This window comes from Phoca vitulina, unplaced genomic scaffold, assembly GCF_004348235.1.
Source record: "Phoca vitulina isolate PV1807 unplaced genomic scaffold, GSC_HSeal_1.0 scaffold22, whole genome shotgun sequence".
Classification (NCBI taxonomy): Eukaryota; Metazoa; Chordata; class Mammalia; order Carnivora; family Phocidae; genus Phoca; species Phoca vitulina.
Genome location: NW_022589725.1, coordinates 42,766,909 through 42,788,467, shown reverse-complemented (window position 1 = coordinate 42,788,467; position 21,559 = coordinate 42,766,909). Strand labels below are relative to the sequence as shown.

The window sequence follows — 21,559 nt, the reverse complement described above, 5'->3', positions numbered from 1 at the left end:
TCTGAATATAAGTGTTCTAGAAAATGTATGAAATTCCTAGAAATCTGATATGTCTCAGTATAATGTTATCAGTCATAATTGCAATTATTATCTTAAAATGTTGTATATTGCCCAAATGATCAAATTTCCTTGTCATCTCCATTACAAAGAATCCTAACAATGATCATCTTTAAGTCTTTGACATTTACAGACAACTACTGTTTTACTCTGATGCTTTTGCAGAAGTGAGAATCATAAAAAGGACCCTACCAGGAACTCCTGATCACTGACACCACTGCCAAATTATAAGGTGTGAAACTCGGGTGCATATTTCACAGCTGAAGGCAGGTCCACCTGACATCTGGTCCTGTGCAAATGCTGGAGACCTCAAAATCAAACTGGCTAAGAAGAGAAGCAGCCAACATCAAGGCAGACTGCTTCCACCCAGGACACCAGATCAAGAGTGTTTCTCTCTATTCCTCCTTCCCTCTCTGACCATCCTTTTCCAATTTTTATAATACGAAGGCCTTTATGATTCATTTGCCCATATTTTGATCTGCTCTGGCCTGAAAGATTGTTAATACACTTGGGCCACTGCAAACAGGGATAATCCAATCTCCAAACTACTAGTCGATGGGCCACGATGCTGATGGTCCTGTAGTTCTCTCCATCACACACTTTTCCCTGATTGACAAATGCCTCAGTTTCTCTGGAACTAAGCCCCCATCTCTATTAAGTCAGGCTCCCTAACCCTGGGTATCTATTTCCCTGCCTCAGTTTAACAACCCCAAAGCCAGGGAACCTTGTGTCCAAGCCTTGTACCAAGAAAGGGACACAAGGCAACGGAAACCAGAATAAAACTGTGTGGTCCACAGACCACTACCTTTTACTGGTCTCCATGGCTGTCACCTTCCCAGCCCTGAGTCATGGACTCAAGCAGGAATTACCAGGGGGTAACCATAACTCCAAGATAGCTTCCTTTGGTAGATCACTGTTCCCCTGGCTACCAGTAAGTGCAAATGAGGCTATTATCAGAACCTCACCTTTTAACTCTTGAAGATACTGCAGAATCCACCAGCTGCCAACAAAAATTCCCGGCCTCTCTGGTCAAAGTTGTTCTTGGTAATAGGATAGCCCTTGATTATTGTTTTAGTCTGTGCTGTAGTCCATGCCACTTGCTGTACTGACTGACACTTCTGGGGAAGCCATATAAGATCAGTGTACCAAGCCAGCTGGCTTCAGAAAGTGACTCCTTCAATGGGATTTGATCTTGATTGGTATGGGTCTTAGGGACCATGGCTCTGAGGTCCTCCAGACATTGGGAATGATCCTACTTATAATAATCACAGGGGTGCCTGGATGGTGCAGTCGGTTAAGCACCAACTCTTGTTTTCAGCTTGGGTCATGATCCTGGGTCCTGGGATCAAGGCCCACGAACAGCTCAGTTCTTAGCAGGGAGTCTGCTTGGGATTCTCTCTCTCCCTCTGTCCCTTCCACCCACCCCTGTGCATGAGCTCGCTCTCTCTCTAATAGATAAAAAAAAATCATTTAAAATAATCATCATAATCTTCCTGGTGCACTGTACTCTCTCACAAGCTTTAAATGCATGTTCATGTTCACAGCCGCTAAGCACCAAGCAAATGATCGCACTGAGAATGGAACATCAGAAAGGAATGAAGAGAGTGACTGACTTAAAGAATGTGAACCCGAAGTCATGACTTGTGAATACCACACAAAGAGTCAGCAAAACAGACACCATCACCTGTGAATATCGACAGAGATTCGGCAAAACTCAACTTCCAAGTGGTGGCTGTGAGTAGTGCTAATGCCTTAAATTTTGATCACATCTCTCAGGTTAGAGTCTGACCAAAAGAGTGGAATTGTTAAAAATAAAAAATAATAAAAATAATAAAAACTAAAAAAAAAAAAAACAAAACAGGCCCATGTCACCAAACTTCAGTTTCCATGCTCCCAGAGATGGAATCTTAAGCCAGTCAATGAAGGATCACCTCATCAGCACTAATTCGGTAATTTGCTTGATAGACCCCTGCCATCCCCTAAAGGAAAGTGACCTTGTCACGACCAATCTGCTTTTCTGTCCACTATAACCTCATTGTTCCTTCTCCCTTCTGCCTCTACAAGTCTTCCATTTTGTACAGCTCCTTGAAGCTCCTTTCTGTCTGCAGGATGGGATGCTTCCCAGTTCACAAATCATTGAAGGAAGCCAATAAGATCTTTAAAAAACTGACTCACTTGAGTTTTGTTTTTTTAACACCACCATGAAGAGAAATAGCTATTCCTAAATATTCTATCAGTGCACCAAAATATAACGTTATAAAGAATCCCTTTCACAAAATACTAATTAGGTCATTGTCATAACAAGGTTGACCCAGGAAAGTCAAATTCCGTAAGTTACCTTACTGTTAGGTCTCTAAGCTTTTCTTAAACACCACAAGTAGGCCATTTAGGCATTGACACGAGAGGTATCAAGTTAATAGCACATTACATTTGATTCGATGTATATGACGTATGTGGCAAAAATAAAATCAAAAGTCACCCAAGGGAATAGAGTGGAGGACAGGACATGAAACACAGGGAGGGTCCGGGCGGAAAGGGTTAAACACCACCATCCTGGCACTGACGTGTGTGTGTACCCGACCTGGCTAACTTCACACATACGAGTGTTACGCACCCGGGCAAATACGCCCGGCCGTGGGAGCAGTTACACTTGACTACGTCAGCATTCTCTTTGAGACCAACCTCACCCCTTCTCTGATTCCCAGTTCGGACCAGCTCTTTACAGCAGCAAAACGGAAGAAGGCAGCTCAGGTCAGTTATTCCACAAATTTGAAAACTTTTAAAACTATTAACTCATAAATCATTACTCACTACAGATGGAAATAGTTTGTGGGGCCTCTGTGTGGCTCAGTCGGTTAAGCATCTGATCCTTGATCTCAGCTCAGGTCTTGATCTCGGGGTGGTGAGTTCAGGCCCCCGTGTTGGGCTCCACGATGGGCGTGGAGCCTACTTAAAAAAAAAAAAAAAAATTGTGGGAAAAATCCCTGCATGCCTATCAGGGGAAGGAAGGCCAAGGAACACAAAGGTTTGGGGCTTAAACTGAGGTTGGCCATGCTGTTCACCTGGAGACCCCCCTGCTCCCTGCTTTCTCCTACAGAGACCACCCTGATCAATGCCTGGTGGATAAAGACAAAGGGGAATACAGCACTAGAAAAAAAGACAACTAAATGAAGTAAGAGAGGGAGAAAGAAATATATCAAGTTTGTCCCACTTTATGGTCACTCCCAGTATCACCCACAGCACAGCCATTTCCCAGCTGGGAAGAAGCACCCACATTCCCAGTCTCACGCTGCTATCCCTGCACTCATCTTGCTCACCTTTCCCCCCTTAATCCCCCGCCAATGCCCTCCCTTCATTCTTTTATTTTCTTTAAAAATCTTATTAAAGGGCTTACCATAAACGGGTTTCTACTATATCTTGAGCCAATTAGGAGAAACATCATAAAAACCTAATAAAGAAGGAGGGTTGCAGTTTCAGGGAGCCCTGCTTGGCAGCAAGAAAGTCTAAGAAAGTCTGACTATGGAGGAGTAAGAACGGCTTACACTTGTACACTGTATGAGTCACCTACTGCCAGGTATCAAATCACCACAAACTGCGCAGATTAAAACTACACACGTTTATTATTTGTTTCTGCAGGTCTGGAGTTTGAGCATGGCTTACCTGGGCTCTTAATTTGTTACTCAACAACGCATAGCTAATACGCATAATTAGACACACACACACACACACACACACACTCTGAACTGTACCTTTGGGAGGTGATCTGCCTGTTCTAGGTGTGGCAAATTTACTAAAAATATCTGCAACTCCTCCGAAAAATGTCTTCAGAGATAACAGCAGCCTCATTCCCTCTGTCCCAAGTGGCCAGGGACCAAAGCAGGATAATCCATTTCTGTCACCCAGTTTATGCCCCAAACAAGGCTCCAATCTATTATTCACAAAAGCTAAATCCACCCTCAAAGGGAAGAGACATGCTACCGCTGAGCAGCCCACCAGCTAGAAAGTCAAGTCGGCGAGTTGGCAGCAGGGCCCAGCCTTGAGAATGACCATGTCGTTCTCAATCCATGAGCACCTGCAGAGCCCCTCACATTCAAGGACTGTTTTACACTAGGCCTGTTTTAAAGAACATGGTAGTCACTGTGTGAACAAATTCTAGTCCATTTGTTTTTAAACAGCAGTGATGCTGTTTTAGGACCTCTCGGAGATAAGGTCCTCTAGACTACACGAACTCAAAATGCCTTTACGGAGGGGCCACTGATACTTTTTCCAAAGCAGTGTCGTTTTGGGGACACTGACACTTCCACACTCCTGAAAACTGGTGCAAGCCTTTAGAGGGGCATTATGGCGACATATATCAAGAACATCCACCATTTCACTCTGCAACCCCTCTCTGAGGAACGGATTCTCTGGAAACAATTCAGTAGAAGAAACGAAATACGCTCAGAGATGCACACAGGCTCCTTATCTACTGCAGCAGACACTTAAATGACCAAGTCAGTAGGCTGTTTCTCCAACGGACGGAACTTTCAACTCTTGGGGACATCACTCAACAAGAAAACAGTACAAAGATTACTAACAAAGGGGGGAAATGTTCCTATTAAGAACATAAAATTGTACAGATGGTTACAAATACTTACAAGGACGAATTACAAATACGAAGTTTCTCTCTTGGGATAAGATTGCAGGAGGCATCTTCCTCTTCAGATACTATCTTTAAAAGTTAGTATGTTGTCTTTATCAGGAAAAAAACTCCACCCCAAAAAAAAAAAAGAAAGAAAGAAAAATTAAAAGAAAAAACAGCCGTGCCAGAAAAGAGATGTCTCAGAAAGCTAGGTCTCGATATGGCATGTGAGCGTTCAGTTCACCCCCTTTCCGACCTAGCGGACCTGCAAACCCCACCTGGGAAGAGCAGCGCAAGTGAGGAGGCTCAGTTGGCTTCCGGTGAGCCTTTCCCAACCGGAAGGGCGGGGCCCCTGAGTTTGGAGGCAGCTCGGTGACCGCACCTGGAAGCGGCGCAGGACGCAGGCGCCCGCCCGCGGGGATGCACGAGGCAGGGGAGGAGGCGTGCCCGCTCAAGTCCCAGCTCCGAGATGACAGATAGGGGAAGGCTGAAGACTGCCTGCCCGCAGGGCCATCCACCTGCACGCCCAAGGCAAAGCGGGTGACTTCAAAGGTCACCGTGCACGTGTGCAAACAGAACACGCCCCCACGAAAACAGAGAGGCTGTCAGGACTAACACTCGGATAAATCACTTAGCTTCTCTAAAGGGCTGGCTTCATCTGTTACACGGGGATAAGGGCAGCCTGGAAGGTGGTGGTGAAGAGCAAACAGGTCACTGTATGAAATGTAAAGTGCTCAATAAATAGTAGCGACTGTCACATTAATACTTCAGGAATGTTCCTCCACACAGTCCATCATTTTATGGGAATTCCCAGCAGCTAGTATTTATAATCCTATGTACAGGGAAGCACAGTGCAAGCCATGCACACACCAGTTCTTCTTCCAAAATGTTTTTTATAGCATATTTCTGTGAAACATGGGGTCAAAACTCCAGAAACCATTTTGCCACAACACCGCTGCGAACCAAAAAGTCCAACTCTTTTATGCAAGAGATTTTTTAAAGTCATCGACATTTTCCCAATGCTGGTCGTTACTTTAAAACCCCAGGTACCAAATCCACAACCCACCCCCATCACTCTACTCGGATCAAAAATCTGAGAACATTATTTACATTCGCTTTTCTTTTAGCTAGTAAACTGAATATATATTTTCCTACCTTGACAATTTAAATGATTAAATTTACAAAAACAATGATTTAGGCTTCTGATCTAATTTAAGTAAAATTCTTTTTTGTTTTTGTTTTTTTTTGGTTTGGTTTTTTGCAGAAAAAAAAATATAGGGGCGCCTGGGTGGCTCAGTCGTTGGGCATCTGCCTTCGGCTTGGGTCATGATCCCGAGGTCCTGGGATCGAGCCCCGTGTCGGGCTCCCTGCTCCGCAGGAGGCCTGCTTCTCCCTCTCCCACTCCCCCTGCTTGTGTTCCCTCTCTCGCTATGTCTCTCTCTGTCAAATAAATAAATAAAATCTTTAAAATATATATATGTATGTGTGTGTGTGTGTATGTATATATATACATATATATATATATATATATATATATTTTTTTTTTTGCCCACTTGGGAGATGTTCTGTCATCACTGCAGGGCTGGAAAGAGTTCTGCCAGGCAACAAAATTAAATCACTTTTCTGCAAGGCCTGTGCAGACCATCTCTGGCCGGAGGGCTAGGGCCCAGCAGCTGTATCCTCCTCAGACAGAAGAGCACCTGGTCCCCGAGAGGTGTTGCCCTCCTGTGCACACCCACCCACCCCCAAGTCAGGCTGGTGAGGCCTCGGGACTCCTCACGATGCTTCCAAATGGTTTTCATTTTATGCAGTTGTATTAAAGCAGAGTTATTAAAATATTATTTAAAAAACACATTTGAGATATTGTAAGTTATGTGCTACTTTATTAACTCACTGAACAAAAGGGTGCCGCGGCAGATCTAATAACCACCATAATTTCAAAGGAATGATTAGAGTAGCTCGAATTTCAACATATCTGCAACCACTCTGATGCAGTTATGAGAACCCCAGTCATTTCTGTGAGGACCATGAATGTCAAGGGTTGTGTGATCTGCATTTGCAATGGAAGGAAATACTAAATTTCAGTTAAAAACTAGTGAAAATAAAAATAGAAGTTTTCCCCACCTCATGTGCTTGGACACCCCCCCCCCAAAAGTCCATCCGCTCACAAACAGGGCCCCTGGGTCAGGATTCCCACTTTGGGGAGTCACTTGTAACTTCACATTACGCCATGACCCCAGGCCATCGGATTCAGCAAATCCCTGGAGTCCAGACTTGGGGCAAGGGGGCTGCTGGAGGGACCTTTTGGAGCAGAGGGCTCTTTTGTTGCTGAGAATAACAGGAAGGCCTACTGATGTGGGGGCGCATCCCAGGACCTCGACCCCGCCCCCAGTCTGATGCTCTGCCTACTAGGTGTGACCCATTTCCTTGAGCAAGGCCTCTGCCAGCTTGAGAGCTGGAAAAAAGCTTCAGAGATCACTTTGTTCAATGCCACTCTTACATATGGACACTATGCTCTCAAAAATCTCCTGTATTATAAAGAAAACCCAAGACTGGCCAACTGGGCAGAAATACTGCCCTTAAATGTTTTCCAACAAAGTGCGAGTCCTCGTTTTCATTTCGAGTGATTCTTCTACACGTGGCCGCCAAAACCTCACAAAAATTGGGTCAAAACAAAAATTTAGAAAAAATGACAAGATTTCTTAAAAATTAGAAATCCGCAGGTCAAAACAGAAACCATAAGTTATACGTTGAACACAGAGGCATGGATTTAAAAGGAAATCATGTTCAAAGAAGCTGCTGCAGATGCTCTTATCCAGTCAATTTTAATAAACAAATGCACTAATACAAAGTATATTTGTGTGAATGAGTACAATTGAATCTCTCTGGTCCGTGTTGCTCTGGGGGGAGCGGAACAGTAAGGAAGACTTCCACCCCCTACCCTCAAATCCTACCACTGCTGTGGGAGAGAGGAGGCATAAAAAGGAAAGTGAATGGGCTCCTGGCCTTAACTCTGACCCTTTCTGCACCCAAGAGAAAGGTCAATCACTCTTCTCACTCTGGAGAAAGATTCTCTAGAACCTTCGGTCAGTCGCTAGGGAAAAAAGGGCCCTCCCAGGGCCCCTCCCACCCCAAGCCAGCTTCTGAGCCAACTCCCACCTGGGCCCAGACCTCTGCTCATACACACACCCGGAGCTGTATCACAGTACCTGGGCAGGCAGGAAGGGCCACCAGCAGCAGACTCTGGCGGCGTCTACTGCAGGAGCTCCCTCCCCACTAAGCACCTCCTCCAACAGGAGAAGCCACTTCAGGCCACTGCCTCCCCCTGCAATCAGGGATCGCCTAAGAGATAGATGGCCACTGCATAGCGAGAGGAATCAGGCACACAAGGAGACCATGAGCATCTGCTGGCCATTCTTATTTGCCCAAACTTGGACCGCGTCCACAGGCCACCCCCACCATCACACAGTCCCTCGCTTGCTCTCATGGGCACACACATACGACAAGAGCCTTTTCAGACAGGTCTGGGCATTTGAGGGCCGCCCTCCTGCGGCCAGGCTGACCCTTCCTGCAGGGCCCACGGTTTGTAACTGCACTAGTTCCCCTCTGCTGGAGCTCTGAGGGCCTCACACTGAGGCAAGACTGACCTTGCGTTTACAAAGTGAACCACTTAGACAGGCTATCCAGAAGGGGTTAAAACCATGGGGGTGATCAGGCCAGAGGCCCTCTGCAGGGAAGCCATGGGACTAGAAGCTACTGGCAGGAGAGAGGGTTCAAACGGTAATACAGAGCAGTGGTTCTCCACCTTGAAAATGCTTCAGAACCACTGGGGCAACTGGTTCAACAGGAAGAATTCCAAAACCAGCGCTTCCCAGGAGACTCAGGCAGTGCGGCCAGAGCAGGCCCCAGGCATCTGTGTTCCTAATACGTGCCCCAGGACCATGTTCTAGAAACAAGGCAGCTCCTATCTTCCCTCCCCTGGAACAGCACCAAGGGCAGTGCCGCAATGCCCCTGCGACCACTGAAAACCTTCCTCCCTCAGAGAGAATAAATCTCCCATGCAGAATTCCAAATAACTAATGGAAATGCACCTCCTTGAGGAGGTAGAATTTAACTGCTGTTTAAGTGACTTCCTCCCAAAATCTACAGTATGGACAGTGGAAAAACCAATTAAATTTACAGTGGGGAAGCCTGCAAACACCACTTCAGCCAGGGGATCCAGGTCAAGAGCAACAGTGCCAAGTCACATTGACAGTATGTACCACTGAGACAAGGCACTGAAAATGGCACTTGACCTCTGACCTCCATGATCTTCCTCCCCGAAACCTGTAACTCCAGTCTAATCATAAGAAAAACAGCCGACAAATCCCAACTGAGGAATGTTCCACAAAACACCTGATTGGTATTTCTCAAAACTGTACAGGTCATCGAACCAAGAAGAGCCTGAGAAACTGTCACAGCCAAGAGGAACCTCAAGAGACATGAGGACTAAGGGTCATGTGGAATTCTGGGTGGGATCCAGAAAAAGGACATTAGGTAAGAGTTAAGAAAATCCAGGGGCACCTGGGTGACTCAGTCGTTAAGCATCTGCCTTTGGCTCAGGTCATGATCCCAGGGTCCTGGGATCGAGCCCCGCACCGGGCTCCCTGCTCAGCGGGAAGCCTGCTTCTCCCTCTCCCACTCCCCCTGCTTGTGTTCCCCCTCTCACTCTCTCTCTCTCTGGCAAATAAATAAATAAAAATCTTTAAAAAAAAAAAAAAGAAAATCCAAGTCAAGTATGGACTTTAGTTAACAATAATGTACCAATATGATCTTCAGAATTTTTTTGTAAATCTAAAACTATTCTAAAATTAGGGGCACCTGGCCGGCTCAGTTGGAAGAGCATGTGACTCTTTTTTTTTTTTTTTTTTTTAAAGATTTTATTTATTTATTTGACAGAGAGAAGAGACACAACAAGAGAGGGAACACAAGCAGGGGGAGTGGGAGAGGGAGAAGCAGGCTTCCTGCGGAGCAGAGAGCCCGATGCGGGGCTCGATCCCAGGACCCTGGGATTGTGACCTGAGCCGAAGGCAGACGCTTAACGACTGAGCCACCCAGGCGCCCCGAGCATGTGACTCTTGATATCAAGGCTGTGAGTTCGAGCCCCACGTTGGGTATACAGATAAATAAACTTTTTAAAGTTTTAAAAAATTATTAAAACTTCTCAAATTAGAGGTTTATTTAAAAATATATATGTACTATACATAAATACATATATGCAAAGCAAAACATGGACGACTTTCAAGAATTACAAACTGTACTTTGGACAAGTGGGTAAAAACCGGAACGAACAAAAGGAGATAAACGTACCCAATTAGCTTAACACAATAAAATAAGATTATTACATGGTTGGAACTCAGTACAATTTTTGTGCTGTTCTTCAAACAGAGAGCACACTATATGTACTTGAATATGTAAGATAATAGACTACATAAGTTTGTAAACAACAACAAAAAACTTCCTCCCTTGAATGAGATCCAGAACCAACTAATTGAACATACATTAAATTCTCTCCTACTCAGGCCCCCAAGAGCCAGGAATCGATGTATTCTAAGCAATCTTTAAAAGTGCATCACATAACTCATATCTCAAGTTACACTCTCATTATTCTCAAATTAAGTTAATTTGAGCACTAAGCATTAATTACAGTGTATCACAAATTAATTACAGAATAACATAAAAACTATTTTCCACTAATCCACATCATCAAAAGTGAAATGTAAACTGGTTCCGTATGAAATGGAAGACAAATCACTGATTATGGTTTTAATTGTTTGGAATGCCAGCATTAAGTTATTTCCATATGCTAACCAGAACTAGAACAGAAACGCCCAATCAGCCCACCTTTAGAAATTAGTTTCATACCAACATGCTGTCAAATGGCACAATGATTCGGGTACGAGATAAAGCAGAAGTCAACAATCTGAAACACTGCATTTAAAATATACAAAAGAACATCTATAACGAAGTAAGAAAGAGTTCAAGTTTCAAAGGAGACACACTTCAAACTAGACTATCAGTAGGATACAAAATAAGCCTGGGAAATGTCTGGCCAGGAGTGGTTTATAATATTCATTACTAACCCAAGTGAAATAATAATTTGACTAAATAAATCTTTTCTAGATTAAAATGTAATGGCACAATGCATTTATGCCATTATCAATTAAAAAAAAAAATGAGTAAGGAAGTATAGCGTGCTACCCCACGCCAACATTCCTTTAAAGGCACCGAAAAGTAGCTTTACCAATTTTTAAGAGCTAAAAGTCTCAGGCAAATAAACCACATATAAGTAGAGTTCACATTCTCTGAAAATTATGGACTAGCTGACCCCCCAAATCAAGTGTTCATTCTAAGCACACGGACGGCCTGCGCCTCAGCCAGGCCCTGCGAGAACAGTGGCCGTCCTGGGAAGTGGGAACGGCATGCTGGCCCAGCTGTGGTGGTGACAGAGATTGACAACTGGCACGTGGGACCATCTCTGCCCTGCCAGCATGCCACGGTCCCGGGGGCCGCCTGCAGAATGAAGAGTTCCTGAAGATCTCAAAGAAAACCTTATCCTTCCCTGGAATACTTGCAATGAGGTCTGCCTGGCCTTGGGGACTTCGCCTGCATCTCTCCTTGTAGCCCCTCCAGGACTCCACACAGAGGTGACAAACAGTCATTTTATAGACTAGTTAGCTGGGACGAGAGCTGAGTGGGAACCCGTGGAGCCATCTCCCACTGGCTCAGAAGCTCCCTGAGGGCGGGCTTTTGTATCCAGAGCACCTGGCACGAAAGGGCGAGGTGTGTGACAATGTAGCTAAGCGAAACTGGGGCCAGCAGTCCCCAGATCGGGATGAATAACGCAGCCTTTTCCACACCTGCACACACGTGCCTTTGCGGTCCTCAAACCCGATTCACAAAGAAAGGAAGAGCAACAAAACTGACCACAGAAGTCAGCTCATGCCACCCTCCTTTGGAAGAAACGTCTGAAAAGGCGTGGTAAGGTTCAAATTTTTAAACAGGGAACAGCAGGCCTGTACAAGGTCTTCAAAAACAGGAGCACTAGAGCCTTGTTTCACAGACGACAAACAGAGGTTGGGAGGTTACGGATTCACTGCACAACCTGACCCAAATTAGCAGCAGGTGGAAAGGAGCCTAAAGGAAGCAATATTTTTGCAGTTCAAAGCTAGACTAGCTCTTAATGAAGTTCAGGATGATACAGTGTTATTCCAGCTCCTATTATAATTAAAAGTCAAGAAGTCACTGCTTAAAGGCCAACATTTTATTTTGAGGGAGGAGACATACATGACAAAGCCTGAAGGAAATCCAGGGTCCGCAGCTCCAGATTCGAGCAGCTCACACACACCCCAGACCCACTGCACTGCTGAGAGCGTGGGCCTGGGGGGGGGGGGGGGGGGCTTCTCTCGGCCGCTCACAACGAGACCCCTGGGGGCCAGTCACTGCCCCGTAACCCGCACTTTCCTCATTTACACAGTGGCTTAGTGACATTATTTGCCTCCCTCCACCCAAGCTGGAAGAATCAAATGATACTGAGCCTGGGCAAAGAACAATTAGATATGTTACATTGTTTTAAAGCCCATAGCTAGAATGTTTTCTGTCCAAAGAGTTACTAGTGACTTTTCAGAGGTCCTTCTCAGTCCACTGAGGATGGGAGCATTTTGGAAAAGAAAAGACTCATTGTACTTTTAACGATCTTCACCAAGAGAAATTCAAAAACTTAAAAAGTGCTGATTTTGTGTTTATCCCCATAACTGAACAGGAAGAAGATAAGCAACAAAGTAAAAAGGAAGAGCAGTATGACAGGAAGTGATTTATACAAAATAGATCTAGATAAAGCCAGGGAAATTTCTAATTGACAGGCCTCTTAATTCCTGGGATTATCAGACTTTGTCAAGTGGGAGCCTCAGTCTAAATAAAAAAAAGTATGGACATCAACATCATATTCCAGGCTAGCTAATAGGCAGCTCGGCCACTAACCTAGACAGAGACTAACAGCCAAATTATAATTTTCTCTTTCCGTTTCCCTGGATAAAGTCTAATTTGTGGTATTTTCATTCGCTCTCCCCTGAAGAGTTTATTTTTCGGAGCTATACGAAGATGAGAGTGAAACATTTGAAAGCTAACAGATGTGACCAGCTCAAAGATTATCAGGTTGAACCTAGAATCTTATGAACTTTGGTAATAACAACAACAAAAAAACTTTTTTTCCTATGGACAGTCACCAACTGAAAGGATTCTGAGCTATGTAAACAGATTTTGAGTGGACCAACCTCTGAAAACTGATTACTTATTAAAAGCAATTGAGGGGGAACCTGGGTGGCTCAGTCGGTGAAGCGGCCAACTCTTAGTTTCGGCTCAGGTCATGGTCTCAGGGTCCTGAGATTGAGCCCATCGTTGGGCTCCGTGCTCAGCAGTGAGTCTGCTTGAGATTCTCTCTCAATCTCTCTCTCTCTCTCTCTCTCTCTCTCTCAAATAAATAAATGCAGTTGAGAAGGGACCCCATTATTTTCTTGTAAGTGGACATTCTAAGGGGAGTATGTTTTTATCACAGCTCAGCCAGATTTCAAAATGTTTCCTAAAAAAATCAACATTTTATACTTATATAGTCCAAATATGTAGAAGTAGAAAATTTGAAAAGCAATGTATGCCATATTTTACCACAAACAGTATTACAGATAAACCGTGGTTAAGTCAGTTATATTCAAGTAGGTTTCCCCTTTATATAACTACTAAGATGAATAAATAGTGTCTAACTCTCTAAATAGATATTTTTCATGTTTATAGACATGGATGAAAAAAATGATCTCCATATGGACAACTGTGTGAAAAAATACATGTGCCACTAATTTAAGGGTTTAAGTCAAGTAGAGAAGCATTCACTGACATCAAGGTTGCTGAAATACCGAAATTCTGGGCCAGTTAATTTTCTGTGATGGGGGCTGTCCTGTTATGTTGTAGGATGGTTAGCACACTCCTGGCCTCTACTCACGAGACACCAGGAGCGCTCCCCAGTCAAGATAACTCAAAAATGTCTCCAGACATTGCCAAATGTCCACATGGGCAAAATCACCCCCAGGTGAGAACCACTCACCTATATATAGGACTGGAGATTCAAGTCTCAATGAAGTTTTTTAAAATACTAACAATTAAAAAAAGGTATTTCTCTATTTGCAAAAGTGCATGGCTTTTATTTCTCAATCCACACCTAACAGCCAGTAAGATCCGAAAATGGATGGGAATTTACACGTACTAATGTGCATTATGTTGAAAACATACCTTCTTCCTTCAACATGTAGCCCTCACCGGCCTGACACACCGAGGAAAAGAGGAGCTGCCTCTCTTTGTTGGCAGATGGAATCAGCTTTCGTGACCAGCGCTGAGTGCTGGCACAATCAAGTTTAAGCCTCGATGTATTCAACACCTGAGCGTTCACCTGTGATACATAAGTGAGCTTCGGTTCCACCCAGGCATGCTCTGAAATGGAAATTATGACAGCCTAGTGTGTGTGATCCCCACTCCCCTTTTTCTTTTTTAGAGGATAATGGCAATGTTTGTTTACAGTCGCCACTGGGTCTTATCTCCTGAACCATATAAAACAGACCAACTAAGAAAAGTAGGGGAAGGCACTAAAGCAGGACAGAGGGCTTAATAAAGGGGTAGCAGGGGCAGCTTCGAACTACAAGCTAGGGATGGCCCAGGAAGGCCATACCGGAAGCATATAAAGGAAAAAACCATCAGAGGGCAGGTATGGAGACAGATGGAAAACAGACTTGAAGATAAAGGGTCAGGATGGCGGTGTACATTAAGTCAGTCACATGCAAAGGTGAAACACGGAGGGGAGAACCAAGAGAATGTAAAGAAAAATCTACTTTTCTATCTGCCTTGCCAGACTCTATTCCTAAATAGGTTTTTTTTTAAGTGGTTTGATGAAAATTCACTTTTCACCTATATCAAATCTCCTGAAACTGTCTCTAAAATAACTCCCTGAATCCCTTGTTATTTCTTGATCTCTTAAAAATTCTCAAGCAGTTTGCAGTTTTTAATGGCAATGTCCCCAAGCTGGCTTCCCTCACTCAGAGCAGTAAGAGGGCTGTTTATCACCCATTCAGACCTCTCCCCGTCACCCCCACCCAACACCAATAGACTTGCAAACAGGGAAACAAGCTTTTAAAGTGATCGTCCTTAAAATGGACACGGCTGCCAAACACTCTGCTCTTCTCTTCTGCAGCCCGACTCGTAAGTGACATAATTAAAATATTTGTTGACTTGCAGACGTCCTTAAATATTTAGCCAAAATTCATAAGATATTAAACTGAGGCACATCCTCTAAGAAAAATCGATGTCGACACTGATGGGCTTTGTCTGATAAGACAGCCACTGGCACTTTCTAGGCATCTCACTGTGACCTCAGCTTCTTGTAACATTTCTTACCAGTCGGCCACCCCCACAGCTGCTGGGAGAATTATTAAGCTTGTTTAAGTAAATAAATCTTTGCCGCTACTCCTCCTGGAACATGCTACATACAGAGCTGGCCACAGGAGAAACGGCCTGACAGCAAATCTAAGCCTGTGAATTCAGAGAAGCTGCCCAAGGTGTAGTCCATCCGAAACCACTGTGTTCCCGGGTCTTGGGACAGACATACAGACGCCTCCCCCAACAGAGACACCAGACTCTTGGTTCTATCTCGGTTCTACCCACTAGAAGGCCAGCCAACGCTCTGACAGCCCCTAAGAAGAGGATTTGGTGTGTTGGGCTCCAGGGCTCCAAGCACCTCCCTACCTACCTTCTCTTTACTACACAGGAACTCATTAAGAAGAAACAGCTGCAGCTGACAATGGCCTCCCAAAAGGCATCCCAACAATACAAGGGCTCAGGAGCTAGGTGGAGGAGCAAGAGAATCGTCAGGTCCCTCCTCAGTCCCCAGACCCACCACACAGCCACATATGAAGGGACCAGGTGCACAGACCTGCACCACAGTGCCTAGAGGCAGGCTTGCAGGCCACTCTCGAATTATAATGCTGTTACTACCCAATGCAGAAATCTCCTCACTCACCCCCTCACCCCCCCCACTCACAGGTGTCCTATTACAAACCCCACCGTGCTGGTTCTCAATGTGAGGCGCCCATCCCAACACAGGTCACCTGGTTCATTCTGGACCTTCTTTTGTCAGCCAAGCAGTGGAGGAAGCCCCGAGCTGGGGAAGGACGTAACAAATAGAGTCACCTAGGAACTGAGCAGAAAAGGGCATCCTCACTCCAGACCTTTGTGTCAGACCCTCTGCGGTGGGTCCAGCCACCTGAGTTTTAAGGCCAGCCCTCCAGGGATGCTGATGCCCATCTCAGAGCTGGCGAGTTTGCCCACTTGAGGAGCACCAGCCTACAGGACACGGCAAGGAGAGGCTAGGAGGAGAAGCAAGGCCAAGGGTGCTCAGTCATGATCCCCTGTGACCCTGCACAGCTAACCTTCCCCAGCCATGAGAGCGGAGGCTCTAACTATTCGTTACGTCCTTCCCAAGCTCGGGGCTTCCTCCACTGCTTGGCTGATGAAGGAAGTTCCAGAATGAACCAATATCCAAGCTCCACTCTTTATCGATGGTTTTCCATCAATGTTTCTCAAATCTTATACCTAATAAAAGCTTATGGTTCTGTTTACATATTTTCAGATACATCTTAATGAAGAGATGGTGGCCTAGCTTCGTGGATAAGAGCAGAGACCCCAAAGTCAGCCTGAGTTTGAGTTCCAGACCTGCTGTTTGCTAGCGATGGAAACTTCGGCAAGGTAACCTGCTATTTCTCTGTACCCTTATCTATGAGGATAAAAACAGGAAGTGTCTTGACACTTTTGAGAGGATTCAAGGAGTTACTACTTTGTATGAAGTGCTTAGAACAGTAATTGCAGTGTGTGATTGTGTGTGTGTGTGTGTGTGTTCATGGATAAACTAATCACTAAAGAAAATACGATTTTAGCTTTTGTACTTATAAATCAAGTACTTAACATCCATCAGAAATATGTTGAATCCTAATACCCAAAAGTTATTTCAAATTGGTAATTTAACCTCTAGAATCCAAAACACATTTCAAAATCTTTGTAAAATATACAAAGTATTTTAATTACATGTAATCAAATCTGACTTTAGTACTCTAAAATTGAGTGCATGAGATATCACATTATTCCCTATAACCACCCAGATTACACCTTTCCCACTCAGGAATAATAATAATTGCCATTACTATTATTCTAACTTGTTCCACTCTGTCTTTTTAGCTATCTCAATTTTAGAACATACAGAATAAAGGAAGCGGCAATCATGAGAAGTCTATCCACCTGCACTCCGCGATATGGCAGTCACTAGCCTCACGGGGCTCCTGGCCACTCCAAAGAAAGAAGGAACGTGATGTGCCCTCAATGCAGAATACATGCCCGATTTCAAAGACTGCACACAAAGAAAACAATGTAAATTATCTCACTTATAAGGCTTTACACTGATTACACGTAGAAATAAAAATATTTTAGATCTCTTGGGTAAAATAAAAAATATTATAAAAATGGATTTTTTTTACATTTTTACATAATTTTACAAAATTTACATAATTTTTAACCTTTTTAACGTGGCTACATTGAAAACTATGTCCGTGGCTCCCATCTGTGGCCCGCAGTAGATTTCAACAGAACAGCACTGCTCTTGATAATTGGTTCAAAGGGTATCTGCAGGGACACACGCCACAGGAGAGCAGACACACAGGACGTTCTGCACCCACGCTCTCCTCCTCCCACAGGGGCATGCACAGTTCTGAGGTGCAGGGCTAGAGGTATGCATGACCCACGCTCTCCTCCTCCCACAGGGGCATGCACAGTTCTGAGGTGCAGGGCTAGAGGTATGCATGACGCCACCGGTATAAGGGGTAACAGGGAATCAACTCCAATGGACAGAAGTCTTTGAAACGAAGGTGATTATAAACTTCGGTACTGTTACCACAGTTAGCAAAGTGCCATTCAGGGTCCAGCCACCGATGACTGCAGTGGTTCAGGGTACGGGGCGGAGTCATTCTGTGGGCAGAAAAGAGAGGGCACACAAGGACACAGCTGGAAGGTGCCCTTCCACAAGCCAGGACTGATTTGGCCTGCCCTTTGATCTCGGACTTCCCAGCTTCCAGACGTGTGAGAAATAAATTTCTGTTGTGCCCCCAGCCTGTGCGGTTCTGTTACGGCATCCAGAGCAGACTGATACACACAGTAAGCAAGAACAAGCACACTTCAACTTGCAGACGCTTTCCAGGGTAATGCTGGCTCCTAGCAATGAATCGAGGACAAAAGTTTAACTCAAACTGCTCACTGAAACGGTATGCCCTGAAACGGCTCACCTTCAAAGAGTCTACTCACACAGAGACTCTGCTCCCACCGCTATCTGCTCCCACCTGCCACACGGCAAAGGCATCCACGCAAGGTCTGTCATGCTCTGCATCCTTAGTGCGACGTGCTAGCAGATCAGCAGCCTTACAGAAACATCTATCCAGCACCCTTCTGGGGTGCCCCAGCTACTGCCTGCTTAGCCACACAGCTAAGGGCCACAGGGCTCTCCAACGGGACGGACTTACCCTCAAGTTCAAGCTCTGTCCTCCTTGGTACTGGCCCTGAGCTCTAGTCTCCTCACACAGAAATAAGGGCCAGAGCCCATTTTACCATGTTATTTCAAATATGAAACAGGATGGCACATGTGGAAAGCAATTTGTAAACTATAAATTAACATACAAGTATTAACACCAATTATTTCTTTTTTTTTTTTTTTTTTAAGATTTTTTTATTTATTTATTTGAGAGAGAGAATGAGATAGAGAGAGAGAGCACGAGCAGGGGGAGGGTCAGAGGGAGAAGCAGACTCCCCGCTGAGCAGGGAGCCCGATGCGGGACTTGATCCCGGGACTCCAGGATCATGACCTGAGCCGAAGGCAGTCGCTTAACCAACTGAGCCACCCAGGCGCCCCTAACACCAATTATTTCTATCTGCCTATGGCACTTTGGATCTTCATTAACCACTGACCAGCAAAACTATCAAGAGGAAACTGCAATATTTCAATTCGGAATGTACTTGAAGCTTCTTCTCTTAAAAACATGAAAAATACAAAGGGGACAAAAAAGTAAGGTGGAGCCAACGACCAAGCCAGGATAACAAAGGCTTCACCCCGAGTTTCCAGTTCACGTTGGCACACACAATCCACTGAAAAGCATATGGAGCCAAACCTCCAGGTGGTAATGCAACTGGGTTTGTTTTTTGTTTTGCTTTTTGTTTGTTTTGTTTTGTTTTTTAAGTTTAGCTGCAGGACTAGAAATGATTCATTTGACCAAGAATTTACCAACTAGAGAGGCCACCAGGCCAAATTCACCCATTGTCTGGACATCCTGGGGCCAAAACCTTCCACAATGTCACAGGTTCTGAGCAGATGTACAAAGATCCTGGAGATCTTTTATTACTCACATCTCAGTGGGAACCTAGAGCCCTAATAACTCGACAGACTCAGAACTCAATATTCATGTGTTTAGTCAGTATTTGCTGGGAACCATGTGTATAAGGTATGAACACAAGAAACCATAGGGCAGATTGTAACGTGTGTGTGCGCACGTGTTCGGGGTGTGGGGGGGGTGGGTTATAACTTGCTAATGTTGATTACACCTTCAGAAATAGACATACTTTGGGATCTGTTCAAAGTAAAATGCAGGAAAAGAAAGAACAGTCTAATTTTTAAAACTGTGTTACTAAAGTGGCCTAAAGAAATAGGAAACTATTTTTACTTTAGCTGCATACTTTTGATAACTGCTTAAAGGCTGTCTTGACCTCCTTCTAAGTTGTCTGAACTCAAGCATTTAACAACATACATGATAGCATTTTTTTAGCGTAGGCCCTTTGAAAACATGCCATGAAGGGTTTCCATCACTCATCTGAAGAAAGAGAAACAATTTGGAAGCGCCATTTGCTATCCCTCTGGATGGGAAAACTAATTCCCTAAGCCTCTGGGGTGAGTCGTGGGGAGTTTCCAGTTCATTTGTGAAAAAAAAAGTTCAGCTTACTAGTTTTCCCAAACATTGTCCACTGCCCTCCCCTGCAGATTCAGCAAGCAATTTTCAGCTCCTCAGCTAGCCAGCCTCATTCTGAATGATGGAGAACCATGTCCCCGAGACCCCCCCCCCCAGCGCACGCTGCAAGTCAGTCTGGGCTGTTAGAAGCATGTGTATCCCAGAGAGCAACACAGCCTCATTTAGCCAGGGCAAATTAAGCTAATGCAACTTATCAAGTAAAGGACTCTAGGTTATTCCAGGCAATCAGGGAGTCTTTAGGGTATTTCAAAAGGTTATTGAGTTTGTGCGCATGTAAGGAAGATTTCCGGTGTATTTAATATGGATGATAATGCCTTTCTCAAATACTATGTACATTAAGATCTGCTGTTGGTTGGAAAACCTCAATAATCCCCAAATGCAAATGACAGGGCAGGGTCACAGATTTCAGGGAAGAAGAGAATTTAAGCATATAGCATGTAATAAAGCAAAACTCAAAGCCTGGGAACTGAGCACAGCTATTCGAAATGCGCCTTACACAAGCCCCACCCATTTAAAAGGGGTCAGTTTAGGGGCACCTGGCTGGCTCAGTTGGCACAGCATGGGACTTCTGATCTCTGGGGTTGTGAGTTCCAGCCGCACATTGGGTGTAGAGATTACTTACAAATAGAACATACATACATACATACATAAATGGCCCATTTCTCCACAAGTGGGCAGAGGTGGGTGATGGAGCGGTCAGTTCTACCGGTGGTGATCTGCCACCCAATTTCATCCTAAATTCCATGATCAATACCGTGGTGTGTTTAGGTAGCAGCTGAGAAGCTCTGAGCCCAGGTGAGGCCTACCGGACAGCAAACAGAGTCAAGCACCTCCACAAGCTCCGCACTGCTTAAACTTCTCAATTTCAGCCTCCAAGTCGCTGCAGCCAGAAGACCACAAACATCCGGCCTTTTTCTCCCATCAAAAGTACATCTAACCAACCTCAGGGGAAGAAATAATTAAGGTAGGATTTTCCCTTGTTGGTCACTGCTTCACCAGCACGGTTAACACCTATTTCTTGGGAAATCCCTGTTCCAAACACCTACATCAGCAGCCCCACCTCCCAGTTAAACCCATTTCCTCTCCATGCATCCACTAAATACCACCATTCTCTTTCTATACATATAAACGCCGCACATGCTTGAATCCTGTTAATTTATCCACCTATCCGGGAACACCTGGTAAGTTCATCAGGAGAGTGTTGGGAAGCAAAGTTTCCATCTGTTTTGATAAGTTAAAGTAGCCCTGGTTAATTTCAGTTCCATTCATTTTAAGGCTTGAAAAGCACTGGGGCTAACAATATCAAATGAAATGGTATGAAACACACCCGAATTACTCTCATTCCTACCCAAATCCCTTCCCAGAAGCCAGGAGAAGCCAGGGCTGGGCCTGAACCAGGAAGGGCCTCTCCTACCTGCAGGTCCTGGGCTAAGCCAATGCCCACTGGCCTCTGTGGTTCAGTTTCTGTTTGGGCCAATGGAACGAGGGGGCCTGCAAGATTTTTAGGTTGCTGGGGCCCAGCACTGGGGCCTGCTCATCCCATTATGCAGACACAAACTTGGCAGATTCAACCTTAAACCTGTTGGCAAAATAAACAAAACCAAATAAAGGGGAAACCGCCAACCGGAATTGTCTGAAGTGACAGAGGCCCACTATACTCGTTCCTGCTTTGTCCCTGAAGCTGTTACAATGCTAAAGTCAGGTGCCTGAGGTTCATCAGTCAATGACCTCCCCCCCCCCCCCCCCCCCC

General features: G+C 44.8%; 1 protein-coding gene across 6 annotated transcripts in view; it reads right to left on the bottom strand.

Annotated features, from left to right (window-relative positions):
- The window catches only part of NCK2 (NCK adaptor protein 2), a 148,824-nt gene that overhangs the window by 125,639 nt on the left and 1,626 nt on the right, over positions 1-21,559 (bottom strand). The window contains exons 1-2 of one of the 6 annotated variants that reach the window (XM_032419829.1): positions 17,320-17,404; positions 17,045-17,153 (exon numbers count right to left, since the gene is read on the bottom strand). The exons of 4 other annotated variants lie outside the window; for them this stretch is intronic. The gene's annotated coding sequence lies outside the window, so the exon portion shown is untranslated. Of the gene's footprint in view, positions 1-15,503; positions 17,000-17,044; positions 17,154-17,319; positions 17,405-21,559 lie in introns of those variants that run through there. One more of the 6 variants, XM_032419830.1, reaches the window with a different exon arrangement.